The following is a 24907-nucleotide window of genomic DNA, read 5'->3' on the forward strand; positions in this document are numbered from 1 at the left end:
TAATAAATTTTTTTAAGCAGTAAAAGATTTTGTGATGGTAGAAATTACATAGTTGTCAATGGAATTTATAAAATACTTTGACCACAGATTCTCAAGGATTCATCTGAAAAGTTACTACTGAGAAAGAAAGGCCGGCAGGATGATCACAGCAAGAGAAACTCTTTCAAGGAGAGTAAGAGAAGAGAGGTTTACTGAGCTTAGCAAAAAATGTTGGTGCGATTTTTCTCTGTTAAAACGTGTGAATAAGCATTAGGGAGGGGAAAACAATGAAGCTAAAGGAGAGTATGGTCAGATAAGCTATGCTTATAAACAGGTCCTGAATAAATGTAGGTTGAAAACAGGAAGAAATTTCTAGCAGTTAGTGCTCAGACTCTGCATCGGCTTTCAGTAGGACTGAAATGGAGGAAAGCTTACTTACTTGTACAGAAATATAGAATCATTTAGGTTGGAAAAGACCTTTAAGATCATTGAGTCCAACCATAAAATAGATGAAATGGATAATATGAAATTTTGTCAGTGATAACAGAAGAGTGGACTTGGTGGCTCTGGGGCTCCATGACAGTTGTGCCCTACAGTAATATCCTCATGTCCTTCTAGAAACTATTATTTTTTACTTTTAAATAGTCGATTGAAGATTTCTGTGAACATGTGCGAGTTAGGTTTTTGTACTAGGTTGCAAAGCTTTGTGGCACTGTTCATTACTGTGATATTCATTATCCTAATCAGTGGAAGTACACACTTGCTGGTACAGCACATGTGCTTCATGGTCATGCTCTCATTAAGGAATGAATATGAGCCATGTATTTACCTAGCATGGTATCTGCTCAGTACACTTGTATTATTATTATAAGGTTTTTTGCGAAGAGAAGAAAGAATGATTCGTGGCTGTAATTTTCTAGTGTAATTTTCATTTATATAGGTATGAAAAGGGAAGGATGTGTTTAGGTTTCTTCACTGGACATTTCCAATTTGATTTGAGTTCCTTAGCTTTTAACATGCATGCCTGATTCACCACTTTCCACCACTGCTGCATAATAATGAATGTATAGCATTTTGGAGTGTGAGGGCTTTAATTTTAATATTTTTTTTTGTAGTACATATAGAAACTCAGAAATAAATGTAATAAGTACTCACTAAATAATTACTTAAATATGAAAAGTACTGTCTACAAATGAGCAAAAGATTAACAGGCGCGGTAAAGCACTCTGTGTAATTACAATGCACAGAATGTTTTCTCATGAGGAGAAAAATCTTTAAACTGTATGATTTTAAGTCCTTCTTCTTCCAGATGGCAATTACAAATATTTTTCTTCTTATCAACCTCTGTATTTAATCTCTTTATGTATAATATGCATCAAACATTCTTAGCATTATTCTATTATTTTAGTAAAATATTATTTCTGCATTAATATTTCTATTTGCTTATGACTTATATTAGTAGCATTATGGATTATTTTTACAGAAACATAGAAATTAACTCAGTGGATGTGACAAATATATGGACCTGTTGAACATATACACTGGGTTAAAATAATTTAATGAATTATGATCATTTGTAGGAAGTTTTCATGCTAATAATCAAAGGAAGAAGGAGAAAGTAGTACATGAATGTGGTAATTTGTTCTTTCTTTCCCCTTATCTCACCCTCTGAGCATGCATTCTGTTTGGAACAGCTAAGTGAACAGTAGTTCTGTTCTTCAGGGGGAAAAAAAGTTGGAGAAATTAAGTTTTCATAGCAGTACTGGTGTAACATGGAACAATAGAGACCTTTATGTTTTAAGTCGGAAAATGTGGGTCTCATTTGTGCATATCCCTTGCATAAAAATTCTAGTGCTAATAAAGGAAAGGCACTGAACTGTTGTCTTGATGAATATTTTTTCTTTTTTCTTTCTCTACATAGAAAGGTGGGACTGAGGCTTTGTATTATATAGAAAATACATGAAATTATATACTTTTAAAAATGTAGCATATGATTAGTGTTTATAGATATTTTATATGCAGATTGAGACTCCTCTGTTCTGGATTTAATGTATGTGTTGTATGAAGAGAGAAGATTTTTATGTTGAATATTTTTTTCTAATTCTGCATGTAGTTATTGCAGCTGTATACAGTGCAGCACTTACTCTTATCAGATGGATATGTATAACATGGCTGTTGTATCTATTTGTGAGAAATTTGCCTGTCTGTGTTGGAACAGTGAAAGCCCCTCACCTTAGTACATCTTTAATGTGTTGCAAATGCAAAGAATTTGCCATAGGAACAAATAATGAGAGTGCAAGCTTTGGTGTTGTTTTTTTCTTGGCTTGGCACAGTGTATTCACTACTTGGGTTCAGCTCAGCTGCATCATACCAGCAATCTGACTAATTACAAAAGTCAGAGTTTCTGGAGATGTTGAACCATCTGTGTAGGTGAGATGTTAGGTTCATAGTGCTGAAGTATGCTTCTTTTTTTTCCTGATAATGATGGTGTTTCTGTAGTGATGTAATGTAGTAAGACAAAAGTAGCCAGGTCCACCATTGACTGAGATACTAAATTTGAGCAGCTCACTAGACTACTGTGGGGTGATTCTCTCAAACCAGGTAAATGGCCTGAAGATCTCCAGATGACAGCTGCAACAACATAGTTGCAGTGCGTAATAGCTAAATTCTTTAGTTAAGCTTATTTTGCAGGCATCAGTACCATCTTTGCTGTGTCATTCAATTCCTGATGCCAGCAGTTTGAGCTTTAAGAAGCAAGAATTCTGCTGGCTTGTTTAACTCTTCTCAGATAGAAGTTAGCACACTAATATATCTTCCACTCTTCATAGCTGCTAAGGTGCTACTGAAATGCCAAATGCTAATAAGGCAACAATTAAAAAAAAAAAAACTTAATTGCCCCCACATCCTTTTCCAGACAGAATAATTATTTTATTATAGATTCATCTTGTAGGAGTGTTTAATGGTTTATTTAATGATTTGGTATAGTAGTTCAGGACTTGTTAGCATCAGATATTTTTTCCATGTAGTGTCCACAGTGTTTTTGATTCATGTGTAAAATCAATGTAATGCAAGGATTTTTGATTATGCATGGCTAATGTAAGGAGTCTTGTGTTAAGATTTTTTAAATTTCCATAAAGTTGAGGTGTAGTCAGTTGGTGGCATCTGTTAGCAAAGAATTAAGGAGAGAAAAAAGATTTGGAGGTAAAAAATTTTTACTATCCTGTTTTACTAATGTGATACTTAAAGTAGTCTTCTTGGATAATATTTTTAAAGAAACAAAGCCAGGCACAAGTAGTTTTCTGTTTAATAGATGGTATTTGTCTGCATATTTTTTGGTTTAGAATTCATTATTAATCTGAATACATTCAGAATTAAAATTAATATATTGTAATTAACATAAATGTTAATTTTAATTCTGAACCTATAGAGAGCTCAGTTTCCTCCCCTGCAGTCCCTCCCCATGAGAGATCTATAAGCCGCTGTAGTCAGTGTATCTTTGTTGCATGCTTTTTTGGCATTTCTGAAAATGGAGATAGATTATTTCCTTGTCAGTCGTGGAAATAACATCTTCTTTGACTGCTTTGACAACCAGTGGCACTAACTACATACAGGAGCACTTTACATCAAATGCTAATGTGTTTATGAACAAAGGAAGGATGCTGTATGTTCAGAAGAACATTTTTTTTGGTTGCTTTTCTCAGGTGTTGGGTTAATTGTAACCTCTTATTGATAATACTTTGTCAGAATGAATAGTATAACACTCTTTTATCTAGTAGTATCTTGGAAGATACAATTTTCCAGTGTATTTAAAACATAATTTATATAATGAAGAGGCCTATATTGATTTTTTGGAAGTGAAATAAAAACTTGAAAGCATCTGACTTACCCTCTGTGTTAATGATAATAATAATAAGCATTAGAGTCCTTGTGTATGTGCTGTGTTTCACTCAGATGACCGATTTGATTTAGTAGAACAGACACAAAACCTGTTGGAGTGGCCACATGAAATCACCTGGCAATAGAATTCTTATTAGTGAAGTTATTCTGCCAAACTCTGTGAGATTCACAACTGATGAAGCAGCCTAAAAAATTAGATTCTTACAGGCTTTCACTTCTTGATTCTTTTTAATTTTTTCTGTAGGAAATTCAGGTCTAAATTTGCTGTGATACCATCTTTCTGTTAGGATTATGTTGTTTTCCCACAGGTTTTTCCTTCTTGCTCCACATTTAAAAAAATTGAATTCATTAAATGCATTTTTACTTTCTTCCCTACCAGTTTTACACACATACCTAAAATGTAACACTGCTCTTTATGCTAAAGTTTATGCCATACTTGTACTTCTATTTAAAAAAAAGATAGTTTGCAGTTCTGGATTGTGGATTACAGACAGATTTGAGGTTTGAGATTTTTTGTTTTTCCATTTTGAAATAAATGCATAATAAAAGCAAATAATCTGCAAGTGATTGAGGTTCTCCTCCTAACATTTTTTTTTTATCTGACTGTGCATGAGTATTTTGTCTGTTACTAGTGTTACCATGTTTTTAGACATAAATGTTTTTATTAATATGGTAAAGTAGTTAGTAGGTATGGATGAGCTGGTTTTTGTTCTAACTGGACCCAGTGTTTCTTGGGTTTTGTTTTTTTTGTTTGTTTGTTTGTTTTTTTGCAAAAGAGTTGCAGTCTTTTTTTTAAAGAAAAAAGTTCATGACCAAAAATGACTATTTGGAAAAAAGTCAAGGAAGCAAAGAGAAGCCAAATAGGCATGAAATTATGTTTTCCCTTCAGTAAGTGCTGTAAAAATAAATTGAACTTTGTTAAATGAAGCTCTGTACTTATATTTGCTTTGGGTTGAGTTACCCCGGTTTTAAAGGCTAGCTTTAAAACTAGAAAATTTACCCTGTGTCTGTAGAAGTAGTTTTTTTACCATAATGTGTGATAGAGTTAGAGATAAATCTCTTAATACTTTGTATTATTTTGTAGTTGCCTTATAGCTTTAACAATTTTGAGCCAAATTACTAACAATAAGTTTTAGCTGTGAGCACACTTAGGTATTTAGAGCCAATAGTGTGGGAGTCTTGGCAGGAGCAATATATTATGTCTTCAGTTTTTCCACATTTTCTAACTTTCCTTCTAGTGACTGTTCATTAACTGTAAAGAAGCATGAAGATCTGTTACAGAAAATCTCCCTGCAGCACATTAAAGAGTTCATTTTAGAGTGCTAGAGTTGGAAACTTCTAAATTCTTTCTCAGTTGAAACTAAGTTATCTCCATTACCTGTATGAACTGTTGAAAAGTTTGGGTTGTTTATCCTGGTATGAGTGAATAAAAACTGTGCTGTATAAAGATTAGTGTGTTGGTGAGTGAATAATTAAAATCTGAACTGATAAGATTTCATACAGATTTTAATTTATTTTGTTTTTCTGCAGACTTTCGGGATCTTTTAAAAAGAAAGTGTTCTAAAATGGAATAAGCTTGGGTTGACAATAATTGGTAGGCCTATATCTTATTGGTATGAAATTTCAAGAAGGACTTACAGGAAAAATATCTACTGTAAAATTATACTTGCCACAATATCTAAGGATCCTCCCTGAGATAAGAGGCTATTTGGCTTCTCTATTTGTGTAAAGTGATTGATATAGTATGTTATAAGCCTCTGGTCATGAAGAATTTTGCTTGAAAATACAGACTGGTGACAGCTTAAAAAAAGTAATAACTATTAAACATAATACAGCTGTTAGGTACTGTCCAAGTACATATGAGCTGAAGTATCAAGGGATGGGAGAGCTCTGTGGGTGCTCCCACACCAACCAGAGCTAATTACATCAGCGCAGCAGTTGGAACCAGCGTGACTCAGGGCAGTGTGACAGCATACAGCTTTCATCAGGAATGTCGGAAGTGGGGCAGCTCTGGAAACACAAGCATTCAGCCTGAGCATTTGTTACCACTTTCTTCTTTTTTTTTTTTTTCTTTTTTTATTCTCCTAATGATTACACTAGAAAATTATGTAGTTAGAAGCTTTACCTTACCTGCAAAACACATGTATTGGACAATGATCATACTGTCCTGCAAACTGTATGAAAGTATCAGTAATTTTTAAAAAATATTTTTAACTGTAACCAGATATAATAATTTTTGAACTGCGATTGAAGACTCATTTTTGAGATGCATTCATCAATCCCCTAGTTGAGTATGAGTGAGAAAAATAGGCTGGATTGGCTTGTGATCATTCTTACTTACAGATAATATTCTTGTCTTCCCATTTGTATGAAGTTCAGAAGAGTCTTTTAATCTCTGGAATTATAACAGTTATTGTAAAAATTTATGATTTCCTTAGTATAGCAAATACTCATTCAAGATAGATACCTACAGATAAATTTGCTGTCATAGTATCGAAAAGTATGGCAGTAATGAAAAAGTGTTGTTTTTTTTTTTTTTTTAATCTTGAAATCAGCACATGCAGTTGTTGGACTAAATAATCTAACTCTTCTGAAAATATAAGATTTTTCTCTCCCCCCTCTACCCCCCGCTTTCCCAGTACCTGTAATGCCTATTGACTGTTGCCACTATTTGGATTTTGCATCCACAGTAAAATAATGAAAGCTTCTTTTAAGATGATTAAAAGTGATTCTGATGTACTCTTCATGATTATTTTTATTTTATTTTCCTGACACTAAAAATAGTTTTCAAGAAATCACAACAGATGCAAAGTTTAATTAGGAAAGTGTGGGCAAAACAAAGGTGGTATTATTATTATTATAATAATTATATTATTATTAGCTGCTCTAGTTTCATGTTACAGCAGTCTTAGTTCTTAAAGTGTTTAGGAATTCCCTTCATGTATTAGAGAATGGGTGAAATTCTGGTCATATTGTAATCTGTTGAAAATCTCCTATTGAGATAATGTTACTTGGCAGGAGAAAAAGAAGCATGTGCAAAACGGAGCTATTGGCTTCATGGGAACCATAATTTTATGTCAAACATTTTTTAATAGACAGACATATGCCAAACTTATATTAAGCAGTTTTAAAACTATAGTTTTAAACTAAAAATATTGTCTATATAAATACTTATAATGTATTGTAAAGTAGTCAGGTGGGATCGTTAATTTGATATATAAAATTTCCTTCAGTATTCTTCAGTTGAATATGTTGTTATTTACTGTTCCTGTTACCATGCTGCTTGGAAGCTCTACTTCTAGACTTGAATCTGTTGTCCAAGCTGTTTTACAAACAAGTGGTGATCTCATCTGTTCTATAGACTTAGAGGCAGTTAGTGAGCTCACTCAGGTTTTGGAGAAGATAAACTTCTCCCAAACACTCTCCATATGCTGTGGCTAAATTTTCTTTTATCTCAGCAGGCTTAGTAGCTGTGTGCTGCGCTGTAGTCTGTGGAAGAGACATACCCTAAGTTTCCAGTGGGGAAAAAAAACATTTTCGCACCAGTTCCAACTGTTAATATTTGGTCCTTTTAGAGTTATATGCATAAGAGCAAGGAAAAAACAAGTTTGTTTGGGTTTGGTTTGGTTTTTTTTTTTTTTTGAATGTATGTAGCCAATCAACACTGAAATACTTCTAGGCTGAATAAAGTTTTGAATAATAATTCTGAATAGTTTATATTTCGGCAAAAACATAAGAATGTATTTGAGCCGTGGTGAATTGTTTCAAATGTGATTGTGAGTTGGATTGAGAAAAAATCCCTGAGAGAAAACTGTCACCAATCTTCTCTGTTTTAAATTAGGAATTTATCTTAAGTAACTTTGCAGACTTAGAGCATCATGCTACAAACTTGAAGCCATTATAGTTCTGACCCTGGGTGTATGTAAGAAATTTTGCTTTATATAAGCATGTTACGGTTGCCATGGGAACCATAACATTGTACTTCCTGTCATTTACAATCTTGGGTTTGCGCTAAGTGGCTTGTGTGTGCAAATGTATGTATTTTAAAGGAAAAAAAATATTATTTCATGAACATTCGGAATATTTCCTTTTATGAAATTGACTTGTATTCTGGCTCACCTACATGTCCTTTTGAAACTTACCTTACTTAAAATACAGTCAGGGAGAATTACAGGAGTGCAAAATCTTTTGCTAGGTGAACATTTCATTGCCATCTAGTGTCTTGACATCAGCATAAAGGAGGTTTTGGTCTATTAACACCAGGTCATTCAACAGGTTGAGGCTGTAGAAAAGATAGAGATTATCAGCAAGCATGAAGTATAGAATATGAACTATGGATCATATTTAAAACAGTAGTGTATTAATTTTCTTATTCTCTGGCAGTCCAGAATAGAGGTTTTTTTGTTTATTTTCTTTTTGTTTCTTTCCTTTAACCAACAGATTGGAAATAGACTTTTATTATAATTTGAATGCTGCTTCTGAGCAACAAAGTTCTTTAGGCCTTAATCTTTAGCAGGCATTTGTGAATCACTGCATATTTAGTTTAGCTTGCACAGTGTTTCTTTGCCATTGGTTTGGGAAAGCTGCAGATACAGCTTTTGTAAATGATGATCAGTTTTGAGTCTTTTTTTTTTTTTTTTTAAGTTTTGAACACATTTCTCCTCATGCTTTAGCTTTGACCAGCTGTTTCCTGTTTTTCCTCTCAGTGGTTCAGCTGCTGAGGAGATAAATGCATCAATGGTTTGTTTCAGATTTAAAATTACCTTTATAAAATGATAGAAGAGTAAAACAATTAAGTTGGACACCATTACAAGTAAAGTTATGGGGAAATTCAGAAGATGAAATATTGTTTTCTGTACCTAGATCTCTCATAGATTACAAAGCTTTTGCTACACAGGGAGCTCATTTGATACAAGAAAATTAATCAAGCATCGGAAACACCAGGATGAAGCTTTATGTGGGGAATTTGGGTGTGTGTGGTGGAATTTTTCAAGCAGTTCCAAGTTTTTGTGTTCATATGAGAATATTTTGATTTATCTGATCTATGATCAACATAATGACCTGACCATTACATCATATTTGTCCTGTTCAACCTCCCTTCTGTTTTTTTGATTGATTTGGATAGAGGATATGTTCATTTTTGTACTAATACAAACTGTTTTGGGATTTTAGAACTGAGTTTGTATATGTATTTTTGCAGAGTAAAGCAGAGCAGGTTTAAAAGGGAAAATGGAGAAGAGTTGGTATATTACCTGTCTCTTAGGACTGGCTCGTGCAGTACACTTTGTTTCTTTTTGTTTGTGGTGAACTTACTCCACATCCACACAGATAACAGCTGCATTTTCTCCTGGCTCCAGACATCTTTCTTCAGGACCTTTAAATTAATAATTTACTAACCCGGAAAGTGTTTACATAGATAGTACTGAAAATATTGCCCTCTGTCTTCAGAATCTGAGGTTGTCATGGTGTACGATTGTGGAGGATCACTTGTTGCCCCTTCTTTTTTTTTGTCCTAGTGTAGGAGGCTGTTCAGTGGCATCCAGCATCACCTCTCCCTTGATCTGCTTTAGTTCTCCCTGTGACCTAAGTGGTCAGATCTTACTTAGTCTGGAACGCCTGGCATGGTAGAAAAGCACACAATCGGAGATAGTTGATAGCATGTCAACTCCAATGGCCAGTGATCCTCCTGGATTAAGGGCTTAAATATTCCTTGCATGAATTTCTTATCACTGAGTAGCAGAGGAAGAGCTGGGGCTTTGAGATGGAGGTCCCAGCTCCAGAACCTTAGAGCATGCATTTGCTCCCCTGGACAAGATGCTGTATCCCTCAGCTATTTTTTACCTTTATGCATTTATAGGCCTTATCCCATACCGTTTTTAGGGCCCTGCAGACTTCTACAAATGCCAGCTTTAATAGCATTTACTTCAGGGTATGGTCCAGCTGTTGCCGTTTGAAAAAAAACCACCCCTGCAGCTTACACTGTCTTCATTTCCCTATGGCTTTCCCAGGCTCCTTCTCTCCAGGTTCCTTTTAGTGGATGACTCCAAGATCCACTCTCTCTTTCTAGGCTTCCTGACTTTGGAAGTCTCCATGGGGTTTCTCACTAAATTCTGTGAGTGGAAGAGGAGAGCATGCCTGTCTCCGTGTCCATCCCATGTCCCTCCCCTCACCCCAACTTTTTTTATAACTCCTCCTAATGTTCTTCTCTTTTTACTTCAAGCCTATCAGTAGCTGTCTCTTCTCGTTCCTTAGTGCCGTTCCTGAACTTCGCTTCAGCTTGACTACTGTTCCCTAGGCTGGTGGTCTTTATGGAGCCTCCTTTATCCTTTAGTCTTTTATATAGAGAAAAGACTTTGCAATATATTTCCCTTTAGTTCACTGCTACTAGATCGTATTTTTTTCATAGTGTTCATAGTCTACTGTTCAGCCAAGTTTAATAGTTAAGGCTGAAGTTCCTTCTTCATGCAACTGTGTGGTCTTATTGGGTACTCCTGCTTCTATTTGACTTGCATTCAGATTTGTTGAGCTCATACAAATTTCTATGTGGCATCCGTGCCCCTTATAGCTATTATATTTCAGTTTTAGGTTTTTTTTGGTCCTATTCCTTTCCATGTTCATTCGTTTTTTTTTTTTTTTTTTTTTTTCTAGTGAAGGTTAATAAGCAGCATTTAAACTTCACATTGGACGATTGATATGCACATGGTTGTAGTATTACACTTTTAGACTAAAATTGGCTTTCCAAAATAGCTGGTATTTTTGGCTGAAGTTAAATGTCCATTTCGTCAAGCTATCGTAGATAATCCTACATTTGTAACTTTTTGCTGTTGTACTCATCAGGAAAAGAGAAGTATTTGCTAATTGGTATTTATATTAGGCATTAACGACCAGATTCCTCTGATCATTGCTTAATTTAAATTTCTCCAGTCTGCAAAGAAACACAAGGAAAACAACAGCCAAGATGAAAGCAGATTCACAGGACATATCCATGTGGTTGTGACTCAGTGGATCCAAGAGAACAAAAAATGAAAAAACCTTTTTTATTAAGTAAAAGAAGTGGAAATTGATTTAACAGTACTGGGCAGAATTTGCTAATGAGATATGAAAGGTAGTTAACTGAAAGAACTAATGAAAAGGAGACAGTGTTCTATGAAAAACTTGGAAGGAAAATAAAAGAGATGGTTGACAAAGAGTCCTTTGAGTTTTGGGACTTTAAAAATGTATAGAGCAAAAAACAAAAGCAATATCTTATTTCCAAACCTAACCAGAATTAAAGGTTTTACTGCTTTTCTGTGGAACTAAGACATATGTAAACCAGTGCTAATGTACAAAGTTTGCACTTTCTAGTAGAAATATGAAGAAAATTAATAGAATTTAGAGAGAGATTGTTAGTCATCATTTGATTTCTTAAGCCATTATGAAGTGAGGCACTCTGGCAAGGCTTGGTGTGACAAGGCCAAGCATGTGTGGTAAGGCTCAGTAGTTGGGCTATTTTGCTAGATTCTTGGATTTTTAATTAGATAATGTTTTATAGTTGTCTTTTTTTCCAGGAATATTTTCTGCTATGGAAAGTATCTGATGAAAATAACATGCTTTTTTAAAGTGGTTGGTAGTTTAAAATAAGAAAATCTGCAAGTAGAGTTACTGAGTCTCAGGTTTGTTAAAAATCAGTTTCAAATCCTTATATGGGCAACAAATTAAATAATGAGGTAGAATGAAACTTAATTTTGGAAAGCTCAGAATAACAAAGTTTCTTAGAAGACAAAGATAGGCATATCAGAAAATTCAACACTGCTATTGATATCTTGAGTCTCCATTCTTTCTAGAGACTTAAAGACTTTCACCTTTTTCCCAGAGAGCAGATCTCCCAAAGTTATCTTGCTTATATATTACCATTATCACGGTAGCAGCAGTACTTTACCATGTGCACGTGCAAGAAGCGTTGTTTGATTGCTTAGGTCACATTTGTGTATCATTAATACTATGTGCACCACAGCCTGGAAACCTGTGACTGAGTCCATGATTCAGCTGGATCAAATTTTGTAGTTTTTCCCTGAGATGAGATTATTTACTTCATGTTCTGTTGATAAATACTATGTTGGCCCGTATGTAAGACAATCTAGACCATAAGTTGGTTTTGTGTTTTTGGAGAACAGAAGAAAAGTTGACATTAAATGTAATTTTAAAAGAGAAGTTAAAATGAAAAGCCCCATAAGCACTGTATCATCATCCTGTCATCCAACGTATGCCTCTGCCCCAGCTGTGTCCATATTATCCTATTTAATTTCTTCCCTCTTCTCTTCCCTTCAACCTGCAGTGTAGCTAACTTTAGATTTTAAATTGCTGCCTTCTTTGCTATGGTCGTCTTGCCAGGCATGCTGATTTCTTTCAACAGTGTGAGTGGTCTGAGGGCATTGAAGCCCAGGGTCCAGCCCTACTGGTGCAGCCAAAATGTTAAGACATTAAAGTCTTCAAGACCTCTTAAGACTGGGAAAAAAATTCTTAATGGAATGTCAAGGTTACCATTGTGGGAAAACAAGTAGTTTGGGCTATATTTGTCTAGAATAATCATTTTTGTGTAACATTGAAAATGATATTTTTTCTTCTGGATATTTGCCTCATTATGAATTTTTTTCCAAGAAGAAAGGTTCATAAAATTAAAAATAGATTAAGCACTGACAAGTTACTAACTGGAAACTGGAAACCACACTGTTTTTGTAAGAGTTCAGAGTATTGTTGCCACTGAACATCCTGCAGTTTTAATTCTTATACTTCTCTTTTTTAACTTGTATAAGCAGCCCAGCACTATAAGCAAATCACTGATACCAATTTTTCTCTAGCACAAAACAACTGCTCATTGAAGACCATTACCTCATTTTCTCTGTCATCTGGTCTTTTGTAATTAGAGGATCTCCTTATTAGTATGTCTGTTAACACATGTGGCCCAGCTGTTGGTCCTCTGCATTTATTAACACAAGACCTAGGTAAGAATGAAGGCTGTAAAATAAATTCTGTTTGTGTTTCCTGCCTGAGTCAAATTTGATTGTAGGACTTGCTTTAATCACATGGCTCTAGGACCATGAGACTTTGTAGATCCCTGGTTCAAAGGCTGGCCTATTTGCTAACTGTTGCAGGTTGCTACTGTCCAACCAGCTGTTGAGATGATGTCTAACATGGTGCCTTTGTCTTAGCTGAATACTGTGAATGGGTGCAAATGATCTGGCTGGTATCAGTCAGAGAAAGCATGGAGATTTGAACTATTCTTTATCAGAATTTAGCCCCCCAAACCGGAGGGAGATGATATGAGAGAGCTTTTTTTATACAGTAATTCTCATTTTACTTTTTTGAAGGTAGAATTCTCACTTTAGTACTAATAAAAAAAAGTTATAGCCAAAATTTTTAAATACAGGCATTTAAATTATACACCAAAAATTAGTGATTAGTCTGTGGGATAAAATTATCATTATTTCAGAGATGCTGAATGCCTTGTATTTTTCATAATCAGACCAGCAACGTTCAAAAGGTTTATGGATTTACAGGTTTGATTTTAGGAGTCCAATTTAAATATTCAGGCCTAAATTCCACTGAAACACTCGCTCAATGTGTTGACAAAGATTTTTTTCTGTTCGGCTACCATATCTGCATAACTGTCATCACTTATTTCCACTTAGACCTAGTTTGCATATATATATATATATATATATATATGTGTGCGCACACATACATATACATATATATTCAGATTATAAATAACTGTGAATATCTGATGCGATACCCATAATAATAAAATCTTTGTTTTGCATCACTCCTCCTGACGATACAGCTTCATTAGAGAACCTGGGCAAACTATAGTGGCAGAAGAATCCTTATACTGTATTAATGCTGACCCCAGTCTCTGCAAGGATAATTTTACAGGTATACCTTTCCTGGTAGAACTGTATTAGCATCTCCTTGTTAGGAGAGAAAAGACTAAAGTTTCAAAACAGCTCATAGACAACTATATGTACTGTAAGTGTGGAAATTCATTTGGTTTTCCATACCTTGAATACAGCACGTATCTGTTCATTTGTTGAAACTGTATAAATTCTAAACTACTACTGAAATGTGTACATTTGAAGAAAAAGAAGCAAGAAAAGTCTGATCTTCACCCATGTCACTGAAGTTTGACTGTATTTGAAGCAAAATGTGTGGCATATGCCATCTGGTGGATAGAATTATTCATACAGTTTTATTGGTAATCTTGATATATGTAACAAGCAGCTTCTGTTAACATTTTAAATCCATTCCTGTTCTATGCTGAATTATGACTTTTAATTGGCTTTAGTGGATATTTCTGTAGTCAGAAGGAAAGGGAAAAAAATCTAAAAACTGGATTCAAGACAAAATGAAATTCTAAGCTTGGCTTTGGTGTATGATTAGTGAACTGGATGCTTGGAAGAAAAAACCCAAAACCCAGATGGAAAAGTAAGCATTTCCCCCCACCTCAAATATTAATTTTAAAGGTTTAAAAATGTGTGCCAATTAGTCAAAGATCTGCTGTGATACACTCTTCTTAAGGCCCTGCCTTACTGAAAATTGTGATCTGTTTGACATGGTCTTTGCTCTGTGTCTGCACCAATGTGGCAGGTGAGACTGAAGTAGACTTTCAGAGCTCCTAGGCTCACACTGTAGCGCAGCTTTCAGGTTCCTTTGCGCACTGGTCAGAATTGCTCTTTGCCAGCCATTTGGGGAACAGTTTCATCAAGTACCATTTTGAACAGAAAGCTGTGCTTTAAAAAATGTTAGACTGCTGACAGATGTGAATGTAAATGTGAATTGAGTATTTTAAAAACCTAGATTAGGCAGATACAGTAAAGAGTGTGGCCAGTATTAAATTTTTTTTTTTTTTCATACAGTAGTGCATGGGTGCATGACTTCAGGATATACATTTCAGGGTAGTTTTACAGAGTGGACATAGTGTGGGATAACAAGTGGAGCAGTCAATGTATATTGATTCTGATAGAGAATTTCTGTTGGTGCATAGTTTTCATTCTTTGCTCTTTTAGTGGACATGGAGGAATCTAACATCCTGTTATCTACTGGAAGACTGATATTGCAGCTCCCTCATTTTTTCTTTAGACTGATCAAACCTAATGTATTAAATTTATTTTTTCTAAACTTAGCATATTAAAAAATAATTGAAAAAGTACTTCATAATGTCTTTCATACTGTGATTTACTACAGATCAGATCGAATAAAAGCTTGTTTGGTCTTATAGTCTGAAAAGGAATAAATTATTCAAATACACTGTAATCAATGCATGTGTGAAATGGAATTGTCATCACCCTGTTATGTCATTGTTCCATTAGCTAATGTAATGGCAAGGAGAGAGCTGAAATACAACACAATGGAAAAAAAAGGTAATGGTATTGCTTCTACATGCTCCTGGTTTTACAAAGCTAGTTCAGGTGCCTGCACTATGCTGCACTGCATTCCCAGCTCTGAAGGTTTATTAGTTTAGTCATGGTGCACAAACAAGATAGAGATTTAATTGCACATGGAAACATTCATGGTTTGTTTTATTACTAGAAGTAACTGGCTACTTTAGAAGTATTTAAAAATATTCTTCTTGTCAGTAAATTTACTTACAGTAGACTCAACAGACTTATTATGTGACTCAAAACTTCATGGCTCTGTTATTCTTCTTGTAACTAATTTATTTCTCAACATTCAAAGATAAGTAACGCTTAAAAATCCAGAAGAATTCACATTATTTGCAAAAATTACAGTTGAAATGTGTTTGCATCATAGTATAATAGCTTCTTTCTGAACTAAGGTTCTTTGGCACTTTTTTATGTCAAATATTTCATGAAGGAACAGCATGTACAAGCTCACCCCCCGTTTAACTGTTTCACTGGTTAGGAAGCACGTGTTTAGTAGAGTTCTGCTAAAATGGCTACAAGTTTATACTTCTTCACGTGGTTCTGTATTCTTTCAGAAATGTATGTATGCTATATTGGGAGTAAATTAATCTGGTTTGTGCTATGAATCTTACTATGTCTAAAATGTTTTATATGATTGTTTACCCTCAGAAAGCCCACAGCACTTCAAAAGGTTCAACAAACACTGGGGTCTAAAGTTGCTTTGGAAAGGTCCTTTCCCATCAATTTTTTAAGCATTTTCCACATGTTGCTGTTGTCTTCCCATGAAATGCTGGATGACTCCTACCATATTATATTTTTAAAAAAGTATTATTCCCAATATGATTGAATGATGGTCAGCCAAAGGATAAGTGAATTCTGGCCTAAAACAGGCCAAGAGATTAAAAAAAAAAAAGGGGGAGGGGGGATGTAGAGTGTGGGTGTCTGTGTAGATATATTTTCCTCGTGTTTGGTGGGGAGAGGGAAGTGTTTTTGTGATATTTAAAAGGTAACCAAGGACTCCTTCAAGCAATTTGTGGTGAAGCTTTCCTCCACTCTCACTGAAAAGCTGGGCAGAAATTTTCTTGTTTTCATTTCCAACTGAAGAACACAGGGAGGCAGGTCTTTTTCCACCCTATGAGACCAAGCAGAAGAGTTAGGTCTTTTCATAGGCTTCATGATGTCATGTAGGTCAATTAGTCTAGAGCAAACATTTTATTTAGAAGAATAAGGTCCTTGATATGTATGTCAAACCTTACTTTTCTGAGATTTACACCCCCACCCCCTCTTACCATCTTGGGAATCCTCACAAAACGGTTTAAAGTTGGGGTTTGATGTTTTGCTGACTTTCTTCTGCAAACCAGACAAAATAATCTTTCCCTGAGGTGAATTTGCCCATCATGGAGCCAACCTCCCTGGCTTTTTTGTGCTTATATGGCTTGAACAGAGATGATATTTTCTCTTGGATAGTCTTATGTCATGACAGTTATGTTTATATGGATATAAACAAAAAGAAGATTTATTCCAAGCAAATTATCTGAATATACAAGATTTATTCAATTTGCTTTGTTGTGTTGCTTAAAATGTCCTATGTGTTCACATACACATTTGAAAAACATTTAAAAAACTGTATTTATGAAAATGTTTCTCTTGGCAAAATGATGAAACAACCACATTTTTTTCATATAAAGAACAGTGCAAACACTAAGATAGAATGTATAAAAGAAAAATTTAAAATTAAATTAATGTTTTTTTCAATCTTTACTGCTATGCATTTCAAACAAGTTTAGGCTTTAAAATTTAAAAGTTTACAAAAAGTCAAGCCTAAATACAGCCTGTGAATTTCAAAAATCATTGGAATATCATTCTTCAGTGATAGCCACTAGCAGATTTTTAATGTTGGAGATCAGATTCCTTGTTGGAAAAACCTGGTTGCCCATTTTACTTTCTACTAATTGAGTAAGATTGTGGGCAAAGCTTTTTTACTTGTTTGTACCCTTGTCATGGCTATAGAAAACAATTTTTCTACCAGTAGGTGGAATCAGATGAAAATCTTAACTATTAAATAGAGTGCGTAGCTGTGTTTTCTGATCTGGCCAAAAGAAATCATCCGAGTAGCTCCAGGTTTGAAGTTCACAAATAATAGCAGTTTTCGAAAAACCATTTAGCTCAGAAGAATACAAATTAGGTTGATATAAAGTTAGCATTTATATTTAAGAATAGCATGGCTTTGATACTGGTTCTCTGTGTGCACTTTTGCATAGTCTCCTGGATGGGCTAAAAATGTTCTGTTACTATATGCTGTTTACCACTGTCAGACTGTAAAACTTTCTCCAGAATGTTGTCTTACAGTCATGTTCTGGTATTTTTGCACTGTCTGAGTGAAAGAAAATACAGTTATTTGTTAATATCCATAGCTGTCTAGTAGGCAGTAGACAGTTTCTTTTGGGCAGCTTTTTTTTTCATGGATATTTAGAATTAAAATCTTCAAACTACAAATACTGACCTATATGATGCAAAAAATAAGGTGCTAAAAACTTAAGAACATGTGAGCTTTGTAGACACTATTTTAGAAAATCATTCTGAGCATCTTTCTAATTTTTTAGAATTATATTTATTTTAGACCTCTTATGAAGAAAGCTGACACTGTAATTCTTTTCTTTATATGTCTCAGGAACATTCATAAGAGGAGAAAAAAAGAAAAGGAAAAGGGAATGAAGGTTTCCCAGTTACATTGTGTATATAAAGTTTTGGCAGTTTTGATTCCTTGTTAATTTTATGTATGATTATTAAGATAACAGGATTGTCATATATTTGTATCTTCTGAAAAATGCACAAAACTCCGTCTAAGAGTAACTGATTCATACAACAATTTATCCTTACCCAGCTCACTGAAAGAGGTATGTAATCCCTTGGAAAGGTCAGGCAGTGGACAAAGGTTTGTCTAGCCTTGTAATTGTGGCAGTTGAAGGAGAGTTGTTCAGTGAAGAGGGAGATACTGGAAGTTAGAATTTACAGATTTTCCTTCAGGATTTTCCTCTGAATAGTTCTTATTTTGGATATATTATTTATATACTTATTTTCTCCACTTCTGCTGCTTGCAAAACTGTAGTAGTATTATGCACTGATTTTGGGGTATAGTTTTTCCTCCTCCTGGGCATTCTGAAAAGAGAAAAATTCACCTACCTGGTACTCATAAAACTTTTCAATAAACTTTAGAAATTAGGAAATATACAGGAAAGAAAATGTTAAGGTCTTTAGTGATGGATTCTGGCAAGGCTTTAACGCAGACTTTCCAGTTGGTCTTTGTCAGGTATAAAAAGTGTAAGCTAGACTTCAGTCTGTTTTTCTGAATTCCTCTAAAATGGTCTCTTGAATTTTTTTCTTCCTTCCTTCTTACCAGTAATTTTATGAGCTGGAGAGTTCCCATTTATGTTCTTGGAGGAAATAATTTTTCATGGGAATGTTTTTCTCCTTTCACCGAGAAGCAGCTTTCCAGGGATGGTTTGGATCAAATCATACAGAATATTTGTGATGAAAAGCATAAGTTACTGGAGCTCAAAACATAGCTCACACTTTCTCAGTAAAAGGACTGGAGTACTTAATGTACTGCAAATACATGTCTTGGTACAGACACAGGTTCCAAAATATCTAAGAAGCCAAAGCCCTTTGGGATAAACCTACACAGACAAATTTCATGAAAGGTGTGTGGGAGAACTTGTAACACCAGAGTTCGGCATCTGGATTTTTCTGCTTTGGGACAGATTTGGCAAGCAGACCAAAGAGGATGTGTTGGATGTTGTCTTCATTTCCACCCCCCCCCCCCCACCCCCCCCCCCATTCTCCCCCCACTGTATACTGTAATACAATTCCTTACAGATATGTGCTCTCTCCAGTTCCATTCATATTGAGAAGTAGAAAGCTAATGATATACGCATGTAATGATTTGTAGGAAACATGGAGTTTTCTTCCATGTTATAGCACAAATATTCTGCTCTTTGCAGTGTCAAAGAAGGTCACTGTGAACTTAACACTATTTTGGAATTGACAGACTCTTAATTAAGAGGTCATATAGTCAGTCTTCTGCAGAGATGGTTTGGTCTCTTTGGAAGGAGAACAAAGCTGCGTAATAGTGCACCTTCACCTTTTCATTAAGAAAATCCTGCAGCTGGGGAGAATGTCATCTTCTGCTAAAGCAGGTTGCACCATTTATGCCTCATGCTGGCACAATAAACTCTAAACTGTCATCCCTCAGGTATTTTGCAGTGGTTTGTTTACTTAAAATTCCTTGACATTATTGAGAAAACAGCTTTTCTTCCTTAGACTGGAAGAACAACAAATAACAAAAAAGCTGTTGATGTGGGTTGGAGGGAACAACGTTGATCATCTGTTGGATTCCACAGATGAGTGGAATCTCTCATAAATCTCACGCTATTAGGTCCATATGTTGCGTCAGGGAAAAATGAATGAAAAGTGTATTTGAAGGGAAAAGCATTTGGTTTCCTTGCTAACCCTTTTCTAAGATGAAGAGAGCAAGGATGACTTACTGGTGCCTGACTCCTGACTGCTTTAGGCATGTCAACACTTACCTCATGTCCTACATGCAATACTTGGAGTTCCTGATGAGATCTTAGAAACAGCTCAGGCCTAAATGCTTAAATGAACGTAGACTTGCCAGCTACCTTCTCCCAGTCTTTCCTTTTTTTGTGTAGAGAGGCACTTTAGGGTGCTGTGAATTTAGTTTGACAGGCCTGCTTGTGTAGAAAAGAATATGGTCAGGCTCAAGGGGACATGATGATCTTAAATTCAACTGATAGAGAGCATTACCAGACTATACATGGAATTTAGATAGTGTTTTGTTCTTTTGCACAAACCCTAAGTCTGCAAAGAGGAAGGAGAATTTAATTGTTTATCTGCCAGAAGTGCACTTAAATTGTATTTGAACAAATCTATTAGATTTTTGTTTTGTTGGGACTGCCAAAGAACAGATTGGCTGTCTTGAAGTATTTCTTTGCATAGTGGATCATATTGCACATTAAAGAAGCTTAAAAGAGTAAAGCAGTTTCTGTACTAGATGGTATCAGGGTTCACACTATTTGGATAATGACGTGGTTATAGGCACTTAGAGTGAAGATTTTATTATGGACTCCAGGAGTTAGGAATTTTCAGTTCAAATTATATCTTTTGTTCAGGTGCTTTATTCAAAATTTTCAAAGAACATTTTGCAGCAATTGTAGAGTAGTATCTGTGAAAGAACGTGAACCTTAGCAGCATATATGGGTAAAGCTACAGATTCTAGAGCTGCTTAGCTAAATCCACTGTATATTTTTAAGCCATTATTTTTTACTTGTGTTTCTTATGAGTTACCTTTTTTCAAAACCAGTTTGCTAACAAATCATTGGTATGTCCTTTAAAATGTCCATAGACTGGAAAATGTCAATACATTATGACCTAAATGCCAATAGATATTTGCCAACAAACCTAAAATTTATCTTGAAATAAATTCGCTTGTACTTAAGCAGTTAAAACTACTTATCCAAACTTTATTATATTCCCTAGTTTGCTTAATTCAGAACGATTGTTGTTCTCCTACTTTCCAGTGTCAATATAAGCTGCTGCTGGGACTGGAATGATTAAAGTAAAGATGGACATCTTTTTCATTACTATCTCCCATGCAAAAGTGGGGCTACCCATTATGAAGAAAGTGGTTTCAGTGAAATAAAGGAACAGGTTTGTCATGTAAGATGTCCATTTTCTTAATATTAGCAGGTAGAACATCTGTAGATATTTCTTTCTGTTTCCAGTAAAACATTTGACAGGTCAGCTAAAGAAGAATAGCTGGCTTCTGTAACTTTTAGTTGCAGGACATGTATAATGATAGGGGATTTCTTTGAGGAGCTAGTCAGTGCTGCAAACCTCAGTGTGTTTAGAAGTGTATCCAACATGTTTTCTGTGGGAGAGGTATCTTTAAATATTTATGATACATCTCTATCAAAGCTACTTGATTTTGACAGATGCTCTTCAACAAAGTTAATCAGTAGCTAGAAAACAGAAAGAGTGTATGTACCTAGTATGTTGTCATTATATGTAGAAACACACTTGTTACGGGGCATAAAGTATGCAAAGAAGAGACTACAGTTATCCTTCTCACTGATGACCCCCATGGACTCTCTTTCCAGCATACTTTTTCTGTTGGCCTTTTGCTCAAATGTTACTGATAGATCCCTATTTCCAAATAAAGTAATGAACTTGGTATATATGGAAGAGGTGTTTCCATGTCTTTTCACGCTTGGGAATTCCATTCCAGTAAAGACTTACATCAGTACTGATACCATGAAAAAGTGTTGTCTTCTAGACACAAATCCTTACAGGAAAAAAGAGCCAAATCTTAGCATATCCTGTAGTCATGCCTTGTCAAGCAAAAGTACATTTTCCCTGACAATAACAGGTAAGAAATTTCTTCTGGCCTTCAGCACTTGAGGAATTAAACAACAAATTGATATTAGGGAATTTTGGGTGCAGGTATTGTTATGCCAAGGCAATTCCAGAAAATCAGTTATTAGAGACACACAAATTATTTTTTTTAAAGAACAGTTCTCCACAGATACTTGTATGATATTTCATTATTTTTAGTAAAAGTGAGGATTCTTTAGAAAATTAGATACAGTGTATTCCAGAAGGTCCTATTCAGCAAAAACATGCATGTGAAATTGTCATTGCCTCAGTTCCAGAACAGTGAGAAAACTGTATTGTAATGCCAGAGCCTACAGTAGTTAAAATGGCTGCAATGTACTGATCTTTGGAGCGTTTAATGACGAGGTTTTGTGAATTTTTGTAACATTTTTTTAAAGGACTCAGCTATTTCCTGCTATTTTTACATTACTTGCTGGATGACAAGTACTGATAAGTACTATTAGTATAATAATATTAAAAAATTTGTTACAGTTTTTTCAGAAATTATTTTATCTGTGTTCTCTGGGTAGAAGTCATGGACAATGATGTCTGCAATATACCCTTTTTCTGTATTTGTTGCAGTCTGTTAATTACTGTAAGAGGACATTAAAGGAAGCTATCAGGTTTTACTGATAGTTGGATATTTTTCATGTTGCTTACTTTCCCGACACTCTAGCATGCAGCTGTAGCATATCTTTTCATAGTTTTTCTTCTGTGTTAGTTTTTCCATAACTGTAACAGGAGATATTTTAAAGGGGTGAGTTATGTTATTTAAAATATGTTTTCAGAAGATATGCAACTGTCATGTTTACTGTAGAGTTTCTGCTACTTCATGGCTTTTCTATTTTTACCTCTATCATCATTACCTTTATTACACATTTGGTTTGTGTTTGTCTCATTTTTCTCGTTATTCTCACCTATTGTGGCTTTTCAATCAGTGTTTGTCCTCTGATGAAATTACTCAAGAGCAGTATTCGAGAGTAAACTAAATAGTAACAAGGCCCACTTCTGAGATAGTTACCCAGGTTACAAGATACAGATTTATTCAAGTTTATTTGAAGTGTGACCCACTTTAAGCAGTCTTCCCGAGGGAGTGTAAGGCTGTGAAGCCACAAAATACCCAGGGTCCTGTAGTGCTTGTAGCACCATGTTGACTCCTTCATCTGTATTTTAATCTAAAAGAAAATGTATTTGTAAGGCTTCTTATTTCAGTTCCTGCAATAGGAAAAATTCTTCTTCATCCACTTTGTGTTCCTCTGCAACCCTCTTAAGGTAGCATACAGTCATCCTTGGAATTTCTAGGTTTGCAAAAATTACTTGTGAAACAGACCTTTCCTTTCTAAATTGTGCCCCCTTGTGAAGAAATATGATGGATCAATAAAAAAGGACATCTGCAGCATTACAGGAGAGCAGTGTGCAGCAATCTCAGCAGTATGCTTGGGAACTGTTTCAAGAGGACAGTAATTAGAAATAATCTCCTTGTGTTTATATAACTCGGCTCAAAGGTTTTTTTCCTATTAATCTGTATATTTTCTGCAATAATGTTGCATTAGTAGCTTAGAGATGAGAAATGTAATGTGAGAAGAATTATTTTACTTTTCCTTACCGTGAGTTTACATCATGCTAGTCACGACATTTTCTGTATTTAGAAAAATATTTTAGAAATTACTTAATTGCTAACATTGTAAAATATTTTTTTCTGTAAATACATACAATAGCAGCAGTCAAAGACAGTGCTTTCAGATAAATTTAGCATTGCATCATTTCGTTTGCAGTAATGTAAACACAAAGTCCAGTATGTCAGCAAAATTAAATATTAAATATTTCAGATTTTATTATCTGTGTGCCGTGGTTAAACTAAAATGCTTATGGATTTTTTTACAATGAACAGATTTCCACTGACTGTTGGAAAAGTAGACTTGTGGGAGCTGCAGAGGTGAGGCAGCACCATGTGAAATGCAGTGACGGGATTAAAATTTGGCAATGTACTTTTTTTCTCTCCAGGCTCTTAGGCAGTCTCTGTAGACGAGAACAGACTGTCATCTTGTATTGCTGAAAGCTAACTTGCAGTTTCTGCTTGTGTCTGCTTGTTTCAATTTCTATACAATTTTGTCATTTTTCCTACCAGTTGATATGATATGGATATGGTGAAACACAAGGGGAAAAGGTATGCTTCATGTAATATAACATATAAAAAAGTTTTTCTTACTGCAGGAATAACAGGAAGGCTTTACTTCTTCAGAAAGAAGAATGTAGTGCTGCAGAAAAATATATTCTTTCTATATTAAGTAGGATATTTCTTATTGAAACATGCTTCTTTTTCAGTTTGTACTTACTCTGCAGATGTAAACAATTACTAATTTCTAAAAGTCTGTGTTGTTTCCTTTTTATTTAAATTAGGCATACTGCATGTGAATGTTTACTAGCTTATTGTTTGTAATTGATTGTAAAGCCACATACAGAATTTTAGTACTTAAAGTTATAAAACTTGGATGAACTTCTATCTACTTGTTTGCTTAGTCTGGGGTTCTGATTCTATAAATAAAGTAATATAATTACAGATTTTTTCTTACTTTGTTGCTTTGATAAAATACTTAGACACAATTAATGAAGTTGGCATTAAAACCCTCAATGAATACCTCACTGTTACTGTAAATTGATGAAAAAACATTTCATGTACAGCAAGGATTTATAGAAAATGCTTGCTATTTTTTAGTAAAGTATATTGAAATTATAAAGTGAATATATAAGATTTTTTTTTTAATATTTGGTAAGAATATAAGTGAAAGCAAATTCTGCACCTATCACTTCACCCAGTGTAATCAATAGAAAAATGTTCAGTAGAAATACAATCAGGATGACATTTGATTATTATTTATGTTTTTATAAATACTGAAAATACTGTTTTGTCTTACTCTCCTATCATATGCACATGAAACTAATATTACAGGCAGCCCACTACACACTAGCAATAACAATGAGAGAATTGTTTCCTCTTCTCAAACATAGTTTGTACTTTTAAATAGTCAAAAAAACTTGAAAATTGGGTAATGTTCAAGTGTACTGGACTAGTCTTCCAGTAAAGTACTATGTTTCAGGAATTTAAACTATGAATAGTGCTTTTGACTTGACCCAAGCAATTTATTGTGTAGGTTGGTTAATGAGGAATCCAAGTACCTACT

The 24907-nt window shown here is 34.7% G+C and overlaps 1 protein-coding gene across 1 annotated transcript in view; it reads left to right on the forward strand.

Annotated features, from left to right (window-relative positions):
* The window catches only part of PLCE1 (phospholipase C epsilon 1), a 134772-nt gene that overhangs the window by 1998 nt on the left and 107867 nt on the right, over window positions 1-24907 (forward strand). The gene's annotated exons all lie outside the window — the stretch shown is intronic.

The sequence above is a fragment of the Tyto alba genome, unplaced genomic scaffold (assembly GCF_018691265.1).
Source record: "Tyto alba isolate M040663 unplaced genomic scaffold, T.alba_DEE_v4.0 Super-Scaffold_1, whole genome shotgun sequence".
NCBI lineage: Eukaryota > Metazoa > Chordata > Aves > Strigiformes > Tytonidae > Tyto > Tyto alba.